Here is a 21,048-nt window from a genome sequence, read left to right on the forward strand (position 1 = left end):
CCTTCAGTTTAGTGCATAATATACATCTTATCCCAAAGGGAGAGTTGGTAATTTGGACTGTCATAATGTATTCTTGGCTTTGGCTCAGGTTATGTGACATTAAAAGGTTACTTAGGACCAAATGCAAAACCTATCCTTCATAGTCCTGTCTGTGAACTGTTGCTGGTGTGAGCGGAGGGGTTGATATAGACATAAGGACATCTGTCCCTCACTGGGCAGGGGAGCTGGCCTCTAGCCTCTACAGCTGTTCCCTGCTGCAGCGGCCATAGTTCAGCAGTGCTTATTAACATTTGGAGCAGCTGTGGCAGCAAGCAATTTGGTACAAAACAAATCATCAATTAATCTCTTTGTTATTGGATATTTCAGACGTTTGTGCCTTGGTTAATGCTGTAAAAGGGTTGAGAAGGGCGTGACTCTTGTCTGTTACAGACAATGACCCCACAGGAAGCTCCAGAGCCCCGAGAAGAGTGACAGTGTCAGGAGGTGGCAAGAAAAATAGTGTGTGGGTTGTACACAACTCGCTCACCCCTGGCTGGTGGTGGCTTTGTCTCTCCCACCCCAGAAAGTGTATCAGAATGGCAGTGAGGAGGCAGCCAACCTCAGCTCCTCTTTATAAAGAAAAGTAAATTATTGGAAAACTTTAATATTTGGAGCATTGCTCACAAACTCATGTTAGAATATCATGGTTCAGAGGTACTGTTCTAGTGGAATACTTTTAATAAAGAAAAGAAATGAAAAACAAGCTCTATACACTTCGACAGAATCGTCCAGAGGCCTGACTCTTGCCAACGCTGAAAAATCCCTTGGAAATCTTCAGCTTTGCACTTAATTACCACCTCCTTTGGCTGTCTCTCTTTTACTGCTTTTCTCTCCTTCCCCTGTGATTCCCTTCTTGTTGCCAAACACACTTTCTCTTCCAGACACCATCTGCTTTCAGAATACATTTGCATTTTCTTTTTCCTACCCAAAGAGGCCCTTCTCTCGGGCCTATGTTTTCCCCTTTCTGGGCTGCTGCTACTGTGTTAGTGCCTGGGTTGGTGGGAAGCACAGCTGTGGCTTGCAGGATTGAAATATAGTTGGGAACCCAGCAGAGGCATGGTTTTCTGGCCTGAAAGTATGATTTATGTTCCTGGTGCCCCCACCCTCTTAAGAACCTCAGGGCTCAGGGATTGGTTTGTGGTATGTCTTTAAATATACTTTGTTTGTTACACAAATTCAAACAATTCCTAAGTGTAAAAGGAGGAAGTGAAAGTAATTCTCTGCAACACCAGTTACTTTTACCAGAGGTAAGTGACATGCACAGAGACCCTAGTGACTATTCTCTGGTGTCATGTATGGCCTTCAGTGTTTTTGATATTCTTGTATCAAAATGTGTAATATAAATACATATAAATGTAAAATAGAAATGGGATCATGCCATGGAGACATCTGCAACTTGCTTATTATTTCTTTAAATATCCTAGGCATCTTTTCATGTCTTTATATGCACGTTTTCTCATTATATTTAGCAACTGGTATTCCACAGTGTGAATATATATGGCTTATTTACCCAATCCATTACTGATATACATTGTTTCCAGTTTCTCATTATCATTACCAATGTCTAGCACGTTTATCTTTATACGTGTACAACTATATCTGTAGGAGAGTTGGAATGGCTGCATTGAAGGGTATGGTATATGGATTTTTAACATTGGTAGATACTGTTCTAAACTTTAATCACTAAAGCATTTTCTCCCTGAAATTATCAGAGATTATAGTGGGATCAATGATAATGATGTATAAAGTATTTTACAAAGTATTTTTGTTCAATTTATTTAACACTCACAGGTATTCTGTAAGGGAGGGTTACAAACTGAATGTTTGTGTCCCACTCGCCCCCCCAAATTAATAGGTTGAGATCCTTGGCCCCAGTATAGTGGTATTAGGGGGAGGGTCCTTTGGAAAGTGATTAGGTTATGGGAGTGGAGCCACATAGATGGGATTAGTGCCCTTGTGAAAGAGACCTCAGAGAGTCCCCTGACCCCAGTGAGAAGATGGACATCTGTGAACCAGGAAGTAGGCCCCCACCAGACACCAAATCTGCTGTGACTTTGGTCTTGGACTTCTCAGCCTCTAAGACCATAAGAAATAGATGTTTGTTGTGTAAGCCACCCAGTACGTGGTATTTTGTTATAGCTATGCAAATGAGCAGTCATCGAGGGAGGCAATGTTATCTCCAATTTACAGGTGAAGAAATTGCAGTTCACTGAGATTAAGTGATTTTCCCAAAATAACATAGCCCAGAGCCAGAAGTGGCAGAGGTGAACTGAGCTCCAGGCCCTCTGCCTCTTTTTTTTTTGGTTTGTTTTTTTTTTTTTTTTTTTTTTTGAGACAGAGTCTCCCTCTGTCGCCCAGGCTGGAGTACAGTGGTGCAATCTCTGCTTACTGCCACCTCCACTTCCTGGTTCAAGCAATTCCTGTGCCTCAGTCTCCTGAGTAGCTGGGATTACAGGCACGTACCACCACTCCCAGGTAATTTTTGTTTTGTTTTGTTTTGTTTGATAGAGATGGGGTTTCTCCATGTTGGCCAGGCTGGTCTTGAACTCCTGACCTCAAGTGATCTGCCTGCTTTGGCCTCCCAAAGTGCTGGAATTATAAGCATAACCACCATGCCTGGCCCTCCAGGCCCTCTTCTGTCTCCAAACCTGAGATTCCTTGCTCTGCACTTACTAACTCCCCATGTATGGGCATGGAACCTTCCGCTGTGATGGATCTATTGAACGCAGGCAGACAGGAGGCTCTGGAGGGAATACTGGTCAGCCAACTTCTTCCTAGAATAGTGCAGGCATGGCCATATAGACATTTCTCTCTCTGCTGTCACTTCCGTGGTGATCTCATCTAGTCAGAGCTTTAAATACCATTGATATACCAGTGACTCCCAAACTTCTATTTCCAACTTAGAACTCTCTCCTTAACATATCCTATGCTGAACTTTTGATCTTTCATCCTCAACCTGCTCTACCTACAGCCTTTACCATCTCAGTTGGCTACTTTAGTTCCTCAGGTCTGAATCCTTGATTCCTTTCATTCATACCCATCATTGATAGGGAATACGCCCAAGCCCATACTGCCAGGTGTTAATTAAAATTCAGGCATGTCTTGCCATAAAGCACACCTGGATAATATTGCCTTATTCTAACCCCAGAATTGTGAAGATAGAATTCTGACCCAGCTCCTGAAATATGTCCTCTAATTTGGAAGTCAAGGGGCTGAGTGAATCTTTAGTGATGAGATCACATACTTAATAAATTTATTTATACTGGTCTCTAGGACTACAAAAATCCAGAGTCTGAGTTAAACATATTGAAGACATAATTTAATTGGAGCTGACCTCAGTGGACCCAGCTTCTTGAAAGTGCACAAATCTTCCCTAGATCAGTTCTTCAACATTGCATGCAAATGGAGTGGGGGGAAGAATGGCAGAAGGAGAAAAATGGGGTCAATGTGGTGAGTCTGTGAAAGGAGCTTCTTGCAATTTTTTTTTTTTTTTTTTTTGAGACAGAGTCTTGCTCTATTGCCCAAAATGGAGTGCAGTGGCCCAGTGTTGGCTCACTGCAACCTCAACCTCCCAGGTTCAAGTGATTGTCATGCCTCAGCCTTCTGAGTAGCTGGGATTACAGGTGCACACCACCACACCCAGCTAATTTTTGTATTTTTAGTAGAGACAGGGTTTTGCCATGTTGGCCAGGCTGATCTTGAACTCCTTACCTCAAGTGCTTTGCTCGCCTTGGCCTCCCAAAGTGCTGGGAATACAGGCGTGAACCACCACACCTGCCCTGCCTCTTACGATTTATTCTTTCTATCTCAAAAGACCAAGGTCAGAAGGAATGTCTTTCCATGGAAAGGCTGCTAAGTTGGGGGGTTAGGAGAGGAGCTGGCAAAGCCATGACTCCTCAATGCGCAAAGGAAAGAAAACTCCCAAGTAAACTGTGGTGAAACTGAAATTCTTGACCAGGAGGGGGATTTCACTTGTTATGACACGCTTAACATTTGAGCATATACTTTTGGTATTTGTTTCTGTATATATGTTCGTGTGTCAAATGTTGTCAAACCCAGAAACCAGAAGTTGAACAGTCTAGGTGCCATTTTAATTAAAATTTGGCCATCAACTGGACATCCTTGAGCCTAATAAATTTAGATAAACAAAAGTCGAACCTTCAATTGTACATTCTGGCTCAAGTTTACCTGGGACAGAGGGGTCGCCTGAGTTGTGAGACTCTCAAGGCTAACACTGGAAAAGTCCTGGACAAACTGTGACAAGTTGGTCACTCTGAGCTTATCTAAATCCAGAGCCCTCGCCACCATTTTTGCTCATTCCAAACAGCTTAATTTTTTTCTGTCCCTTTTTTTGTGGCTCCTGCATTCAGGCTTTCTTAAATTCTACCTCTGGGGGACTTGCATGCAAAGCTGACTTCCTTCAAGGACTTTTGCAAAAGATTCACTCTTACTCTGCATTTAATGAAGTAGATTTCTAGAAGACTTAAGGAGGTCACAGATTCCACTGGACAGCCTTTAATCATCCATTTCGCTTCTCACTGTCCCTTCAGTCTTTGTTGCAATTAGCAAATTTGTTCTCTGTCTTATCTGGAGTATTCCTGTCCCCCAAGGTCCCTGGTAGCAAGGGTCTCACATTTTATTTCATGAGGTTATACCAAGAACTTTTCCTAACAAAGTTGGGTCTCAGTAAGAGGAATTCTTAACCCAGTGACTAAGATAAGAAAATCATGTTTATTACATTACACAATGAAGACTATTTTATATACACATGGATATAAATTTTTGACCTAGTTTGGGAATTATTAAGCTGCCTTCCTTTTTTCCCTTTCCCAAGGTGTAAGGTGTAACTCCACCCCCAGTTATACAATGCTGGTTATTTTCTTTTTTCCTGGAGTTTGCCAGTGGGAGGTAAACTAAGGGTAGACCTTAACTGTCTTCTTGTTTTGGGGATGAGAAATTGTCCTCAGAAGTCCATGATTTGATGCATTAACAAACCTCTCAGGATATGGCTCTGCAAGGGGAGTTGTCTGTGCATCTTAAAAACCAAGTGATGCATTTTTCCTAACGGAAGGCATTAAAGATTCAAGTCAGTCTTGGATGAAAGGCCATAATAATGAGAAAGTTGTCAAAGCCATTCATCAGGAAGAGGCTAGAAGGAGTGGGGCCAGATAGATGAGATTCCAGGCAGTTTCTGGGGAGAGGGGTCCATTCTGCTTCTCTTGGAGGTGACATATCTGAGAGGGGTGGGAACCTGTTTGGGGTGCAGGTCAGAAGTGTCACCTGGCTTTTGGTTTCTATTATTTAACATGTCTGGACTCTGGGAGAGGTGAGGAGTGGAGTGTTATTTACAGAGACGTTAACCAGGAGAAGAGGGAGGCATTGGGACACACACACATGGATGATAATGATAGGCCAAGAAACTTTAACATTTTAAAACCTTCCCCAAGTCTCTGCCCCTGTCCCCATTGGAAAAAGTTGAGTTTCACTGATCCGATAACAGCAGTACTAATAAGAATATCTAACATTTGTTGAATGCTAACTGTGTGCCCCCACTGTGTTTAGTCCACACATGAAAAGATGTTCAGCTTGATTGGTCGCCGGGGAAATGCAAATTGCCCCCACCATACGACGGCACCACAAATGCACTAGGGTGGCCAAAACGAAAACATCAGAAACATACTAAGTTTGGTAAGAATATGGAGCAACTGAATTCTCATACACTGCTAGTTGGGATTTAAATGGGAACAACCACGTTAGAAAATTTGCTGGCAGTATCCACTAAAACATACCTCTGACCCAGAAATTGTAAACATGTGTTCATCAAAAGATGAGTACAAGAATTTTTGTGGCACCGCTATTTGTAATAGCTCCAAACTGGAAATAATTCCAATATTCCTCGACAATAGAATGGATAAATAAATCATAGTCTAGGCTGGGCACTGTGGCTCATGCCTATAATCCCAACACTTTGGGAGGCCGAGGTGGGTGGATCACGAGGTCAAGAGGTCGAGACCATCCTGGTCAACATGGTGAAACCCCGTCTCTATTTAAAATACAGAAAATTAGCTGGGCACGGTGGTGCGTGCCTGTAATCCCAGCTACTCAGGAGGCTGAGCCAGGATAATTGCCTGAACCCAGGAGGCGGGGGTTGCGGTGAGCCAAGATTGTGCCATTGCACTCCAGCCTGGGTAACAAGAGCAAAATTCAGTCTCGAAAATAAATAAATAAATAAATCATAGTCTATTTGTAACATGAACTATTATGTAGCAATGAGAATGAATGAACTCTAACTACACACAATGGATGAGGCTCATTTACTCCTTATAGTAACCCTGTGAGGCAATTCCTATGATTGCTCCCATTTTACTAATGAGGGAAGCTGCTTACTTCATTAAATGCATAGCGAGAGTGAATATTTTGCAGAAACCCATGAGGGAACTAAGCTTTGCATGCAGGTCCCCCAGAGGTAAAATTAAGAAGGCCTGAATGCAGGAGCTACAAGAGAGGGCAAAGAAAAAAATTAAGTTGTTTGGAATGAACAAGAATTGTGGTGAGGGCTCTGGATTCCTTGTTTGTAAACTGGGAAGTGCAGTAGCTAGGATTCAAATCCTGACTGCTGAGTCCAACCCTTCACCTGGACACACCACTGCCCCTCTGGGCCTCTACTCAAACAAGCAGCATGTGTTTGGTATGTGTGTGCAGGGTAGAACTAGTGCAGGCTGACTTTGCAAAAGGCATCTACCAGCTAACTGTGACTACCATGTGCTAGGCTGTGTATATTAACATTACTTAGCGCATAAGGTTTAATCCTCACAATAGCCCTTTGCAGTGGGTTCTGTCATCTACAAAAGGGAAAACAGATGCAGAGAGGTAAAGCCAGTCATCTGAGGTTGTATGACCTTAGCTACTCTCTGCATCCAGTACGTGATGGAGCCAGGATTCAAAGTGAGCCTTTGCCATCCAGCTACGTGGCTGAACAGTACAGCAAAGCCATGGGGCCAGGGTTCTAACAGGAACGGTTGTACCCATTCACAGGGCTTGAGATCCTTGAGCTCTGTCCCTTGACAACAACAATGGAGATTGAGACTAAACCCTTGAGGTTTCATGAGGCCAACTGGCTTCAGGGCAAACTCTCTACTAGAAGTTATCTTCTTGATTTTCAAGAGAAGAGGAAACCTGCATGTTCATGGTGTTGTCTCTCTTCTTAGAAACAAAAAAGACTGTTAATCAGTCCTCTCTGCAGCTTCTTAGCTTCAAAATTGGAAGGTTTGTCGAAGTGATCCTGGAAAGGCTGTGAACATGGGCACTTTCTAGCAGCTAGAACTGAGAGGACTTGAACAGGAGAGAAAAAGTTACCTAGCAGACAGTGGCATGTGTGTGGAATTCCCCACTGAGCTCTGGAATGGGCATGGTTGTGTACCTCAGGGCTCTTAAATAAGAAGAAGCTTGGGCCCTGCCAACCTGGGGCTTCTGCTCAAGAAACAGATGCTAGGCCTTCCTGAGTTGCCAAGAGCAGAGGCCTTTCAGGACTCAAGTTTGTTTGGCTTGAATGTGTTGGTGGAGAAATGAGAAGGTAGGTGTGAAGGCATCTTTTAACATTTCCCAATGATCGGAGGGCTTCATCCTCTCCAGCCTGAATCACAGCAATAGGCTCCTACCTGGTCTCCCTGACTTCAGCCCTTCTTCTCCCTAATAGACCTTTCTCACAGCTCCCAGGTTGTGAATCCCTTGTCGGATGCTCCAGCTGCCACTTCCCCAAGCACATGATGTTGAATGTTGCTGTGTTTTGCAAATGTTGAATCACCTGCCTAGAGTACCTTTCCCATTTAACATGGCAAGAACCTACTTATCTTTGAAAGCCCAGTTCACAAGTTCTTTCTTTAGTGTTGCCTTCTCTCACCACGTTCCTGGGTAGAGTTCATTGTTCCTGTCCTCGCACTTCTAAAACACTCTTTTTCTTTTTAACACAGAACATTCTGGCTCTTGTAGTGTACTGTAATTGTTCACCGTCCTGTCTGTAGACTAAGCTCCTTATGGGCAGCAGATGTGGCACATTAACACATTCATCCTTGTATCCCTAACATCTAACAATACTCAGCTTGCCCAGGAGGTGTGTTTGCTGGATGAACTCCAAAGGCCCAGAGATCACACACCACCCACCCATTCTCCCTCTCCCCACCACCCCACACACACGGGGTGCAGTGGCTCACGCCTGTCATCCCAACACTTTGGGAGGCCAAGGCGGGAAGACTGCTTGAGCCCTGGAGTTTGAGACCAGCCTGGGCAACATGGTGAGACCTCATCTACACACACACACACACACACACACACACACACACACACACACACACGACAGAGGAACAAACAACCTCAAAGGCACAGTTTTGAAGTATGAACTCAGTACCTTTGCAGCCCCAACTCAGTCATTGAAAAAAACGTGTCCTTCTCAGGCTGGCTTTCCTCTCCACAGTCACATGACTCGGTCACCCATACATGCCCCCTCTGGCCATTTCAACATCAGTATAAGAAACTGTAGCTTTTAAGCAAAGGCAACAAGTTGCTTTCCACCATCTCAGCTTTTTCATCCAGGTAGGTGGTAGAAAGGTGATATCGTTGTCAGTGATGTGGTCTGATCTGTAATGGAGTAATTGCAGATGGGGAGTAAGGGCTTATTTATTCTGTGTCCCCCAACTCCCATGATTGGTTAACAGACATCAAAATAATGACTGGGAACGGTGGCTCACACCTATAATCCCAGCAGTTTGGGAGGACAAGGCAGGAGAACCACTTGAGGCCAACCTGGGAAACACAGTGACACCACATTGTCACAAAAAATGTTACTTAAAATTAGCCAGGTAGTGGCATGCACCTGTAGTCCCAGCTACTTGGGAGGCTGAGGTGGGAGGATGACTTGAGCCTGGGAGATCAAGACTGCAGTGAGCTGTGATGGTGTGACTGCACTCCAGTCTAGGCAACAGAGCAAGGCTTTATCCCTAAAATGAAGAAAAAAGATCAACCAACCAAACAAAACTTTAATAAGCAAACCCCCCACCACTCTGTATAAGGGGTGTTTTACAGAGTTCTCATAGGTCTGCCCCAAACCCCACGCTCCACAGTTTTTCCTATTACTAACATTTACATTACCATAATACATTTGTTGCAGTTAATGAACTAATACTGATGCGTTCTTAATCATTCAAGTTTGCAATGTATTCAGGTTTCCTTAGTTTTACTTAACATCTGAACTCCTCTATTCAGGGATCCCCTCCAGGGTCCCACATTGCATTCAGCCATCATGTCCCCTTCGGCTCCTCTCTCATCCAATAGTTTCTTAGATTTCCTTGCTGACCTTGACAGTTTTAAGGGGTACTTGTCAAGTATATTATAGGGTACCCCTCTTTGGAATATTTCTGTTGTTTTTCACACAATTAAACTGGGGTTATGGGTTTAGAGAAGGAAGATCATAGAGGTAAAATAGTATTTTCATCCCATCATATCAAAGGAATAAGCAAACTTTTTGAAATGTGAGAGTATGATCATCTTTCCCTTCTTCCTCAAACCTGTTTCCTCCTATAGTTCCTACTCCTATTAATGGTCTCATCACACACATAGTCATGAAGGTTAGAAATTGCATCTATTCTTTCCTCTCCATCCTCCACCTACCTAGCCAATTTCTAAGAAGCCATTGTCCCAGAGCTTCCATATTTTCCCCTTCTCTCATCCACACTGCCTCTGGTTAACCCTGTATTATTTTTTCCATAAATGATTACCATAGCCCCAACTGGTTTCCTAGGTTACACTTCCCTACCTCTCTGTTTTATTTCTCTTAATACTATCAGTTTACTAGCTGTTTAACACCATCTCCATCATCAGAAATCTTTGAATGGTGTTCTGTCACATACAGAATAACGTTCAAATTTTTAGTGTGGAATGCAAGCCTCTTCAGGTGCTAGTTCCAAATGACCTCATGGTAAACATTAGTTCCCTTATTCTATAATTAGTGGCTTGTAGACATTTAATTACCTAAAAAAGAAGTTGGCATTTTCTAAAATTGTTTTCTGCAGAAGAGTTAATGAAACTGTGTATATTTGTATGTGTGCATATGTCCACATGCATGTACGATGTGCAGATCTCACTGGGGATGCATATCTCTCTCTAGGTACCCATGGCCCAAAAGGTGGTGAACACATCCTGTCTACTTGCTGCATTGTTTGTATCAAGTTAGAAAAAATGAGAAGATGGCAAGGAGAAAACATACTTGCCTAGAAGTGTGTGTATAGTTGTTCAACAAGATCCCTACTCAATTTTCTTTTATAGTGGCTTAAAACAAGAGTACCTTTCTAACCATGAGCATGAAATGTTTTTCTATTTGTTTGTGTCCTCTCTTATTTCCTTGAGCAGAGAGAGATCCTTCATATCCTTTGTTAGTTGAATTCCTAGGTATTTTATTTATTCTCTTTGTAGCGATTGTGAATGGGAGTTCACTCGTGATTTGGCTCTCTGTTTGTCTGTATTGGTGTATAGAAATGCTTGTGATTTTTGCACATTGATTTTGTATCCTGAGACTTTGCTGAAGTTGCTTATCATCTGAAGGAGATTTTGGGCTGAGACAATGGGGTCTTCCAAATATACAATCATGTATCTGCAAATAGAGACAATTTGACTTCCTCTTTTACTAATTGAATACCCTTTATTTCTTTTTCTTGCCTGGTTGCTCTGGCTAGAACTTCAATACTATGTTGAATAGGAATGATGAGAGAGGGCACCCTTGTCTAGTGCTAGTTTTCAAAGGGAATGCTTTCAGTTTTTACACATTCAGTATGATATTGGCTGTGGGTTTGTCGTAAATAGCTTTTATTATTGTGATACATTCCATCAATACCTAGTTTGTTGAGAGTATTTAGCATAAAGGCTATTGAATTTTGTGGAAGGTCTTCTCTGCTTCTGTTAAGATAATCGTGTGGTTTTTGTCTATGGTTCTATTTATGTGATGGATTACATTTATAGATTTATGTATGTTGAACCAGCCTTGCATCCCCAGGATGAAGCCTACCTTTTCATGATGGATGAGCTTTTTGATGTGCTGTTGCGTTCAGTTTACCAGTATTTTATTGAAGACTTTTACATCAATGTTCATCATGGATATTAGCCTGTAATCTTCTTTTTTTTTTTTTTGAGACAGAGTTTCGCTCTTGTTACCCAGGCTCGAGTGCAATGGCGGGATCTCGGCTCACTGCAACTTCCGCCTCCTGGGTCCAGGCAATTCTCCTGCCTCAGCCTCCTGAGTAGCTGGGATTACAGGCATGTGCTACCGTGCCCAGCTAATTTTTTGTATTTTTAGTAGAGATGGAGTTTCACCTTGTCGACAAGGATGGTCTCAATCTCTAGACCTCGTGATTCACCCACCTCGGCCTCCCAAAGTGCTGGGATTACAGGCGTGAGCCACTGTGCCCGGCCCTAGCCTGTAATCTTCTATTTTAGTTGTGTCTCTGCCTGGTTTTGGTATCAGGATGATGTTGGTCTCATAAAATGAGTTAGGGAGGATTCCCTCTTTTTGTATTGTTTGGAATAGTTTCAGAAGACGTAGTACCAGCTCCTCTTTGTACATCTGGTAGAATTCGGCTGTGAACCCATCTGGACCTGGACTTTTTTTTGTTGGTAGGCTATTAATTGCTGCCTCAACTTCAGACCTTGTTATTGGGCTATTCAGGGAATCAACTTCTTCCTGGTTTAATCTTGGTAGGGTGTAAGTGTCCAGGAATTTATCCATTTCTTCTAGATTTACTGGTTTATGTGCATAGAGGTGTTTGTAGTATTCTCTGATGGTAGTTTGTATTTGAAGAATCAATATTGTGAAAATGGCCATACTGCCCAAAGTAATTTACAGATTCAATTCTATCCCCATCAAACTACCAATGACCTTCTTCACAGAACAGGAAAAAACCACCTTAAACTTCATATGGAACCAAAAAAGAGCCCACATAGCCAAGACAATCATAAGCAAAAAGAACAAAGCTGGAGGCATCATGCTATCTGACTTCAAACTATACTACAAGGCTACAGTAATCAAAACAACGTGGTGCTGGTACCAAAACAGAGATATAGACCAATGGAACAGAACAGAGGCCTCAGAAGTAACACCACATATTTACAACCATCTGATCTTTGACAAACCTGACAAAAACAAGCAATGGGGAAAGGACTCCCTGTTTAATAAATGGTGTTGGAAAAACTGGCTAGCCATGTGTAGAAAGCTGAAACTTGACCCCTTCCTTACATCTTCTATAAAAATTAACTCCAGATGGATTAAAGATTTAAACATAAGACCTAAAACCATAAAAACCCTAGAAGAAAACTCAGGCAATACCATTCAGGACATAGGCATAGGCAAGGACTTCATGACTAAAACACCAATAGCAATAGCAACAAAAGCCAAAATAGACAAATGGGATCTAATTAAACCTAAGAGCTTCTGCACAGAAAGAGAAACAATCATTAAAACCAGCAACCAATAGAATGGGAAAAAATTTTTGCAAGCTACCCATCTCACGAAGGGCTAATATCCAGAGTCTACAAAGAACTGAAACAATTTTACAAGAAAAAAACCCCATCAACAAGTGGGCAAAGGCTATGAACAGACACTTTCAAAAGAAGACATTTATGCAGCCAATAAATATATGAAAAAATACTCATCATCACTGGTCATTAGAGAAATGCAAATCAAAATCACATTGAGATACCATCTCATGCCAATTAGAATGGTGATCATTAAAGAATCTGGAGACGACAGATGCTGGAGAGGATATGGAGAAATAGGAACACTTTTACACTGTTGGTGAGAGTGTAAATTAGTTCAACCATTGTGGAAGACAGTGTGGCGATTCCTCAAGGACCTAGAAATAGAAATTCCATTTGACCCAGCAATCCCATTACTGGGTATATATCCAAAGGATTATAAATTGTTCTATTATAAGGGCACATGCACACAAATGTTCATGCAGCACTGTTTACAATAGCCAAGACTTGGAACCAACCCAAATACCCATCAATGATAGACTGGATAAAGAATATGTGGCACATATACACCATGGAATACTATGCAGCCATAAAAAAGGATGAGTTCATGTCCTTTGCAGGGACATGGATGAATCTGGAAACCATCATCTCAGCAAACTGACACAAGAACAGCAAACCAAACACCACATGTTCTCACTCATAGGTGGTTGTTGAGCAATGAGAACACATGGACACAGGGAGGCGAGCATCACACACTGGGGTCTGTAGGGGTGTGGGGGACTAGGGGAGGGATAATGAGGTGGGGAGACTGGGGAGGGATAACACTGGGAGAAATACCTAATGTAGAGGATGGGGCATGGAGGCAGCAAACCACCATGGCAAATGTATACCTGTGCAACAATCCTGCAAGATATGTACATGTACCCCAGAAATTAAAGTATAATTTAAAAAAAGAAAAAATAATCCATGGATAATAATTTTTGGTCACATTAAAAAATTGATGAAATTCTTTGGACAGCAAGCCAGCTGAGAAATGGATTTTTTATCAGCACACTAAAGATAGAAATTCCTACCTCAGAGACAATTATTTGAATATCACATTTAAAAAAAGCAACAACAAAAAACAGGAGTACCTTTTATCTCCTGGTTCCTGTGAGTCAGGAATCCCCTGCACAGCTCAGCTGGTTCCCCTGGCTGAGGGTCATTCACAAGATCCCTCATCAAGGTGTTGGCTTTCCCATTCACTTTTGTACTTCCATCACAAACACTTCTGAAAATTCACTGGCCAAACTTCAACTTATATAATGCAGAGAGCTCTGTCACACTCTGGCATTTAAATGCAAATTGAATTCCTTCTTTCATGGGATAACCAGTTGTCTATATCACAGGATGTAAAAAGAATTCATCATGCTTGATTGTGTAATACGGCTGTCCTATATTATATTTTAATGAACAAAATTAATTGGCTTTCAAATTCCATCTGTCGCTATTCACATTAAGTCCACAGTCTTCATTGTTAAAGTTTAAAAGCGCATGAGGAGTTTGTGAAATGATCATAGGCAGCCTGCTGGAGAATGTGGGAACAATCTAGACCAGGGACCCCTTTTGTTAACAACAGGTGAAGAGAAGGGCTGACCCAGGCGAGGAAACCAGAGTGGAGAGAATAGGAGCCATGGGTCCAAGAGCACTCACAGGCAAGAGCTTGGATCAGTTATGGATTAATTAATCAGGAAGATGAATGCTGTCTTTGCATATTTATGAAGACTGAGCTGTTACCAGCTCAGTGAAGCTGTGCTGTGGGAAAAGGCAGAGACTGTGCAAAAATAGTCACCACTGATTTGGAAACTGTTTCATTTCCTGAGCTAATAACCAAACTCTTTTCTGAGAGAGGAACAAAAACTGTTATTCCGGGGTGGGAAAACGTCCATGGATCATCTGATACAAGCAGCAGCTGTAAATCAAACCACTGGTATCGTCACCCTCTTTGGGAGTCCCGTTGATTCAGGGTAGAGAAGGTTTCAGTCTTCCATGGTGCTTGATAACTCTGGCAGTTAGAGTTGTCGGTAGCATAAGTTAAGACTGTTTATTAAGGGTTTTGTGGCGGGGGCAGACATTGATAGACCAAGTTGGTCAGAAATAGGAAGAACAACAAATAGAAAAGACGTGGCGTGTATTCCACCTTATCCACGTGGATTTAGGTTTGTGTCCTCATCTTCCTCTTGGCTCTCAAAAGGTATGCATGAGCATGGGCACACACACACATACATATACATGTGTGTACACACACACACACACACACACACACACACACGTCAGCCACTATGTTCCTCCACTAGACTTCCAATTTTGCCCTCATTAATGGAACCACTAACAATATTTTGAAATACTTTTTTTTTTTTTTTTGGTGTTTTACCCACCGCATGACTACCTTTCTTAGTGCAGGTAGGCAATATTTAACAAACAGTCTGCAACATTGCTATTATTCTATTTTAATTTTTATTTCTCCTTTTTTGTTCTATTCCTATAAAGGGGCATTATTTTTCTTAAATCTTAACATAATTTTAGATTTTGCCTTGTTCGTTCCCCACCAAAAGTCAGTCCTGCAGTTTTCAAAGTCATCACTATCTCTAGAAGGGCAGGAGCTAGGACCAAATCGGATCAGGGTCATCACTGGCTGCCATTAACCCCTCTGATATATCCATCTGCTTTTCTAATGAGGCCAGAGGCCTGACGACTCACCAAGGCCTCAGGTTTGGTCTAATGGGAGGATGAGGGTAATGGGCTGCTTTTAAGTTTGATTTTCTTGTTTCCTCCTAATATCCATCCCAGTCAATTTATGAAAGATCACTGACTCTGTGCATGCCAATTTCTGGCCCCCATACAATTGTCACCACATCTGGATAATGAATCTGCAGACAGCCATGCATCCCTCAGTCACAGGGCAAGATTACCAGGTGGGAACTTTGTGGTTTACAAAATGCTTTCATGTCCATGATCTCCCTTGAACTTACAAACATTTCGGAATGGGAAAAGCAGGTATGATTAGACTTATTTTATAGACTTCAGAACTAATATTTAGAGAGGACAAGTGACTTGCCTGAAGTGACTTGGTTAGTAACTAGCACAGCAGTATTTGAAGGTCTAGAACCCCTTCTATTACACCATGGCTTTTGAGGCAGGGCCTATCTCGTATTAATCTTTGTATTCTCAGTGCTTTTTATAGCATATGGACCCAAAAATATTCAAATAACATGGCTGGATGAATAAATGAGTAAATGAATGAATGAATGAATGAATGATTCCTCTGATAACCCAGGGTTTCCCCTTGTGGTGCCTACAGAAACCTTAAGCTTTTCAAAACGTACGTACTTTCATAAACCATAAAGCACCATAGAAAGGAAATTATGTATTGTGAGTGATTCTTCTTCCTTTTCCTCTTTTTTTTTTTTTTTTTTTTTTTTTGAGACAGAGTCTTGCTCTGTTGCCAGGCTGGGGTTGTGACCTCGGCTCACTGCAATCTCCGCCTCCTGGGTTCAAGTGATTCTCCTACCTCAGCCTCCTGAATAGCTGGGATTGCAGGTGGGTGCCACCACACCCAGGTAATTTTTGTATTTTTAATAGAGACGAGGTTACACCATGTTGGCCAGGCTGGTCTCGATGTCCTGACCTCATGATCTGCCTACCTCAGCCTCCCAAAGTGCTGGGATTACAGGTGTGAGCCACCACGCCCGGCCTCTTCCTTTTCCTCTAGGCTGAAGAGAGACCAGGGCCCACGGGGTGCCTGTTTGTGCAGGAGTGAGTGCTTTCTCCCAGAATAGAACACTCCCACACTTGCTGTTCCCTTGGGCATCAGTGCCGGGCCTGTCCCTTTAACTCTGTTGTGAAAAGTGACTCAGGGAATGCATCTTTCTCTAGAGTGCTTTGCTCATCTTTTCATCTCAGTTCTTCATGACCCTCTCCCTAGTGACTTTTCTTAACTATTTCTTTTTTCTGTTAATGAGGGAAGGCCATGAGTCTTGGGACTCCCACTGGCTTCTACTTAAAAGACAGGCATGGTGCCCAGCCTCGTGTGGGACGGGGCTGTGTTCAGTAAGTTATAAGCAGCTCCATTAATCAGGCTGTTAGAGTCCTCCTGTGGCCTCGAAGCTTTCCTGGACTTGAAGTGTTATTTAAAAATAAGAAGATGTGGAGGAGGCTGGCTGTTGGACTGCAAATTCCATTCTGAGTTCCCCTGCTAAATAATGCTAGGATTTGGTCTAGTCCTTGATTCTGTTTCTCCACCTTTAAACTGGAACTAACCTCACTTGCCCTACATTACTTCCCAAAGTGAGTTGTAAGGATGACCTACTTTATGATGACAGCTATAAATGGGATGGAAATAAGGATGAATTTCTCAGGAACTGTGGCCACGGCGCTGTTACAGAGACTGTCCCCCTTCACATCTAGTCTAGCTGGATAATCCACAACTGCGGGTTTTCCTCTCTGTGCCCACACAGGGATGTGGCATAGCCGATAGGACCTCGAACGTCCAGTGTCTGGGGAGGTGTGCTCACAGTTTCTCTCCATTTCTGTAACAGGATACTGTAATTATCAGAGGAAAATTTTTATATGGACTCAGACATTTCCTTCTTCTCGTCTAGGTCATCTTGTCTGGGCATTTCACAAATCCTTCCTCATTTTGCCAGAAAAAGAAAAGAGAAGCAGATGTGTCTCAGCCCCTTCCCTCTCGGCTCAAAGCAGTAGCCCATCACCATTTCTGATTTCCCCTTTATGCGGTGCTTAGCATTTTCTTTTTCCTTTCCAGACTTTTGTTCTCAAGTCTCTAAGATTAGATTTTTTGTGAAATTGTCATCTTCACTATGGGTGAGCCCTGACGAGCTGCGTACAGAGATGCCACACTCTCCCTGCAAATCTGGAGGCCTCACCCCTTCTTTCCTCTCTGCTGGGGAGCTCTAACTGGTTCACCATCGTATCCTCAGTGCCTAGTATGGAGAAAGTGCTTGCTGAATAGCATTGAAGATGTCAAATAAATCAACCAAGGGGGCTGAGGGTTTTCTGTGGCCCCACAGTAGTTGACACTATCTGCTACAACAAAAATGAAATATAATATTTGATGAATCAGTCAGAGAACATTTAGTAAGTGAATCACAATTTTGCTGGTGGCCACCTCAATGGCCACTTCAAGTTCAACCCCCCTCCCCCAAAGACTTCCTGATAACTCTAGCCAACCATAGTCTTTCCCTTCTTAACCACTCTTGTGTTTATTGATTTTTACTTTTTATTTTTTTTGAGACAGCGTCTTACTCCACCATCCAGGCTGGAATGCAGTGGTGCAATCTCGGCTCACTGCAATGTCTGCCTCCTAGATTCAAGCAATTCTCATGCCTCAGCCTCCCAAGAAGCTGGGATTACAGGCATGCACCACTACACCTGGCTAATTTTTGTATTTTTGTAGAGATGGGGTTTCACTATGTCGGCCAGGCTGGTCTTGAAGTCCTGGACTTAAGCAATCCACCCACCTCAGCCTCCGAAAGTGTTGGGATTACAGACATGAGCCCCATGTCCAGCCTACTGAATGTTTTTGTGGGTTATCACAGTGTTATTTATTCTGCGATGTACTATCTATTAATATTTGCTTGTCTGTGTTGCCTCCTTCCCCTTGATTATAAATTCCATCCAGGGGCTACTTCAGATTTTGTAGGGTTTGAAGCTTATATAATTCTGGGAGTAAAGAAAACGATAGCACATCTCTAATTGTATGTACTACAGTATCAAGATTTTTCTAACAGAAATTCACTTTCCCTGTGCCTGGGTGTTGGGAAGATCAAATCCTCTTGCTACATTTGTACACACCTGATCCTTGATTGGAAGAATTTTTCACAGCCTCGCTTCCGGCTCCTCTCTCTTTCAACCTTAGGTCTTTTCAGTCAGGTGCTTCCAGTTCCAGAACACTAAGGCACTGTCACAGCATGAATCAATCCAGGATCCTGGGTGTTCACGTCTACTGCTCTTTAAATTTTGTCCCAGGGCCATCAAACACAGCAAGCGTCCAGTGTCTTCTTTTGACAAGTGTTTCTCTCTGGCTGTCCTCTTCACGGTTAATCACGGGCATTATAGTCTTGTTGGCAGTCCTTAAATTTACATTTTTAGGAAGTCCAAAACAGACTAAAATCTGCTTTTAAACTTCTTCCAACCAGACATAGTCCATACTGACTCACAGGACATAAAGTAAGATATATTTTCCCTGTGGCAGGTGCAGTGGCTCAAGCCTGTAATCCCAGCACTTTGGGAGGCCGAGGCGGGTGGATCACGAGATCAAGAGATTGAGACCATCCTGGTCAACATGATGAAACCCTGTCTCTACTAAAAATACAAAAAATTAGCTGGGCATGGTGGCGCGTGCCTGTAGTCCCAGCTACTGGGGAGGCTGAGGCAGGAGAATTGCCTGAACCCAGGAGGCGGAGGTTGCGGTGAGCCGAGATCGCGCCATTGCACTCCAGCCTAGGTAACACTCCAGCCTGAGTAACAAGAGTGAAACTCCGTCTCAAAAAAAAAAAAAAAGATATATTTTTTTCTCTGTAAACAATAGAGTGGGTAATTAAACATGGTACCCATAGCTTTTGTTCCTAGGTCCTTGTGAGGTATTATAATTAGTCTTTTCATTGTTGAACTTGAGTCTGATGTTCTAGCAGGATAAGTTCAGTTCTACAGATTGAATGAATAGAAATCATTGAGGGCAGAGGAGAGAGTGTGAGAGGATGGAGTGCTGCAAAGAACAATGGTGTTGGGAGAAACTGGAGGTTGTGCTGTCTTGATTAAGACATTAGATGTGAGTCGGACAGACCCAAGTCCTGCCTCTTAAAACCTGGGTGATTTGAGGCAAGTCGTGTATGCTTTCTGAGCCTTAGTTCTTCATTTGTGAAATGTAGAGAATATCCCCTCATAAGCATAAAGCTCTTAGCATAGACACATCTAGTAAGCACTTCAGAAATGTTAGGTATCATCTCTTTTCTTCTAACATTTCACTCTCTTCTAGATCTGTCTAGAGACCTAGATAACCGATGTCTTTGGCTGTGTTTACCTTCTCCCAGAATCCAACTTCTTTGGCTGTTTCCTAAAGACATCTCTTTTTGTTCTCTGGGGTCAGAGCTTAGTCATTTTCTGCTCCTACTTGCCTAAAAGTAGGAGCAGAAAATGTACCTAATAGCCCCTCTTATTCGTTTAGCAGTCTGTTGTTTACGAAGTCTTCAAAATGCCCCGTGGGTGGCTGTGTCACCTTTCACGTGCTAGCTCTGCCTTTCTGTCCTTGCTCCTCAAGCTCCTGCTCAGCAAGGAGGCTCCATGCTGGGGGCTTCTGGTCTGTAAGGTTCCCCCTTGGTGACCCCCCGACTCCTCATTCAGACCTTACCACTGGGATCACTTCAGAGAGGCACTGAGCTCCCATCCTCAGTCAGTCTCCGTCATAGTGCTTTATTTTACTATTTCACTGTATTTTTCACTCTCTAATATTTGACTTATTTTTTATCCATCTTCTCACCTTAGAATATAAGCTCTCCGAGGGCAGCAATTTTGCCTACTGTGTCTCCTCAGAATGTGTATTATCAGCGGGGGCAGTAGCACCCTCAAAGGGACAAAAGGTGGCTCTTGAGGGGCCAAAAACATCTTGCAGCCAGTTTTTGGCTGGCTGCAATAGCTCATGCCTGTAATCCCAGCACTTTGAGAGGCCAAGGCAGGTGGATCACTTTGAGCTCAGGAGTTTGAGGCCAGCCTGGGCAACACGGCAAAACCCTGTCTCGGCAAAAAATGCAAAAATTAGCCAAGGGTGGTGGCAGACTCCTGTGGTCTCAGCTACTCGGGAGGCTGAGACTAGAGAATTGCTTGAACTTGGGAGGCAGAGGTTGCAGTGAGCCGAGATTGTGCCACTGCACTCCAGCCTAGGCAACAGAGTGAGACCCTGTTTAAAAATAATAATAATTATGGCTCCATGATAGTTGTATATACTCTTTTATGTATAAAGCACAAACATAACACCCAAATAGGTATATCGTATATGCATGGTATTAGCATTTGAGGGCATAATGAGGACAAAAATGTTTTAAAAGGCTCCTTAGGATAATGAAAAAAAAAAGAGGTTGAGTACTCTGTCTAGTCCTGAGCATATAGTAGATTCATCAATAACATCTTTTAATGATTGAACATATCCTTTAATAGCTGTAAAAACTGAACTTTAGAGAGGTGAAGTACCTAGTCTCAGGGCATAAGGTTAATAGACTGTAGAGCTGAGTCTCCAACCTCTGTTCCCCCGAGTCTCGTGTTTTTTATTCTAAGCTACCCAGTAAATGCTCAATATATGCTTTTTGAGTTGACTTGAACATATTAGACATTCCCACAAGAGAAAACAAAGAAAATTTGTATTTTCTAAGTGACACAGCAAACGATCTCAGAAAGTCATTCTGTTCAGAAGAGTCCAGCTAATCTTCTTTCCTAGGGGAC

General features: G+C 42.6%; 1 protein-coding gene and 1 long non-coding RNA gene across 5 annotated transcripts in view; one reads left to right on the forward strand and one right to left on the reverse strand.

Moving 5' to 3' along the window:
- HYDIN (HYDIN axonemal central pair apparatus protein) overlaps positions 1-21,048 on the forward strand; it is a 516,394-nt gene that overhangs the window by 33,696 nt on the left and 461,650 nt on the right. The window lies entirely within an intron of this gene.
- The window catches only part of LOC118149733 (uncharacterized), a 30,708-nt gene that overhangs the window by 1,661 nt on the left and 7,999 nt on the right, over positions 1-21,048 (reverse strand). The gene's annotated exons all lie outside the window — the stretch shown is intronic.

Source organism: Callithrix jacchus, chromosome 20 (genome assembly GCF_049354715.1).
Source record: "Callithrix jacchus isolate 240 chromosome 20, calJac240_pri, whole genome shotgun sequence".
Lineage (NCBI taxonomy): Eukaryota > Metazoa > Chordata > Mammalia > Primates > Cebidae > Callithrix > Callithrix jacchus.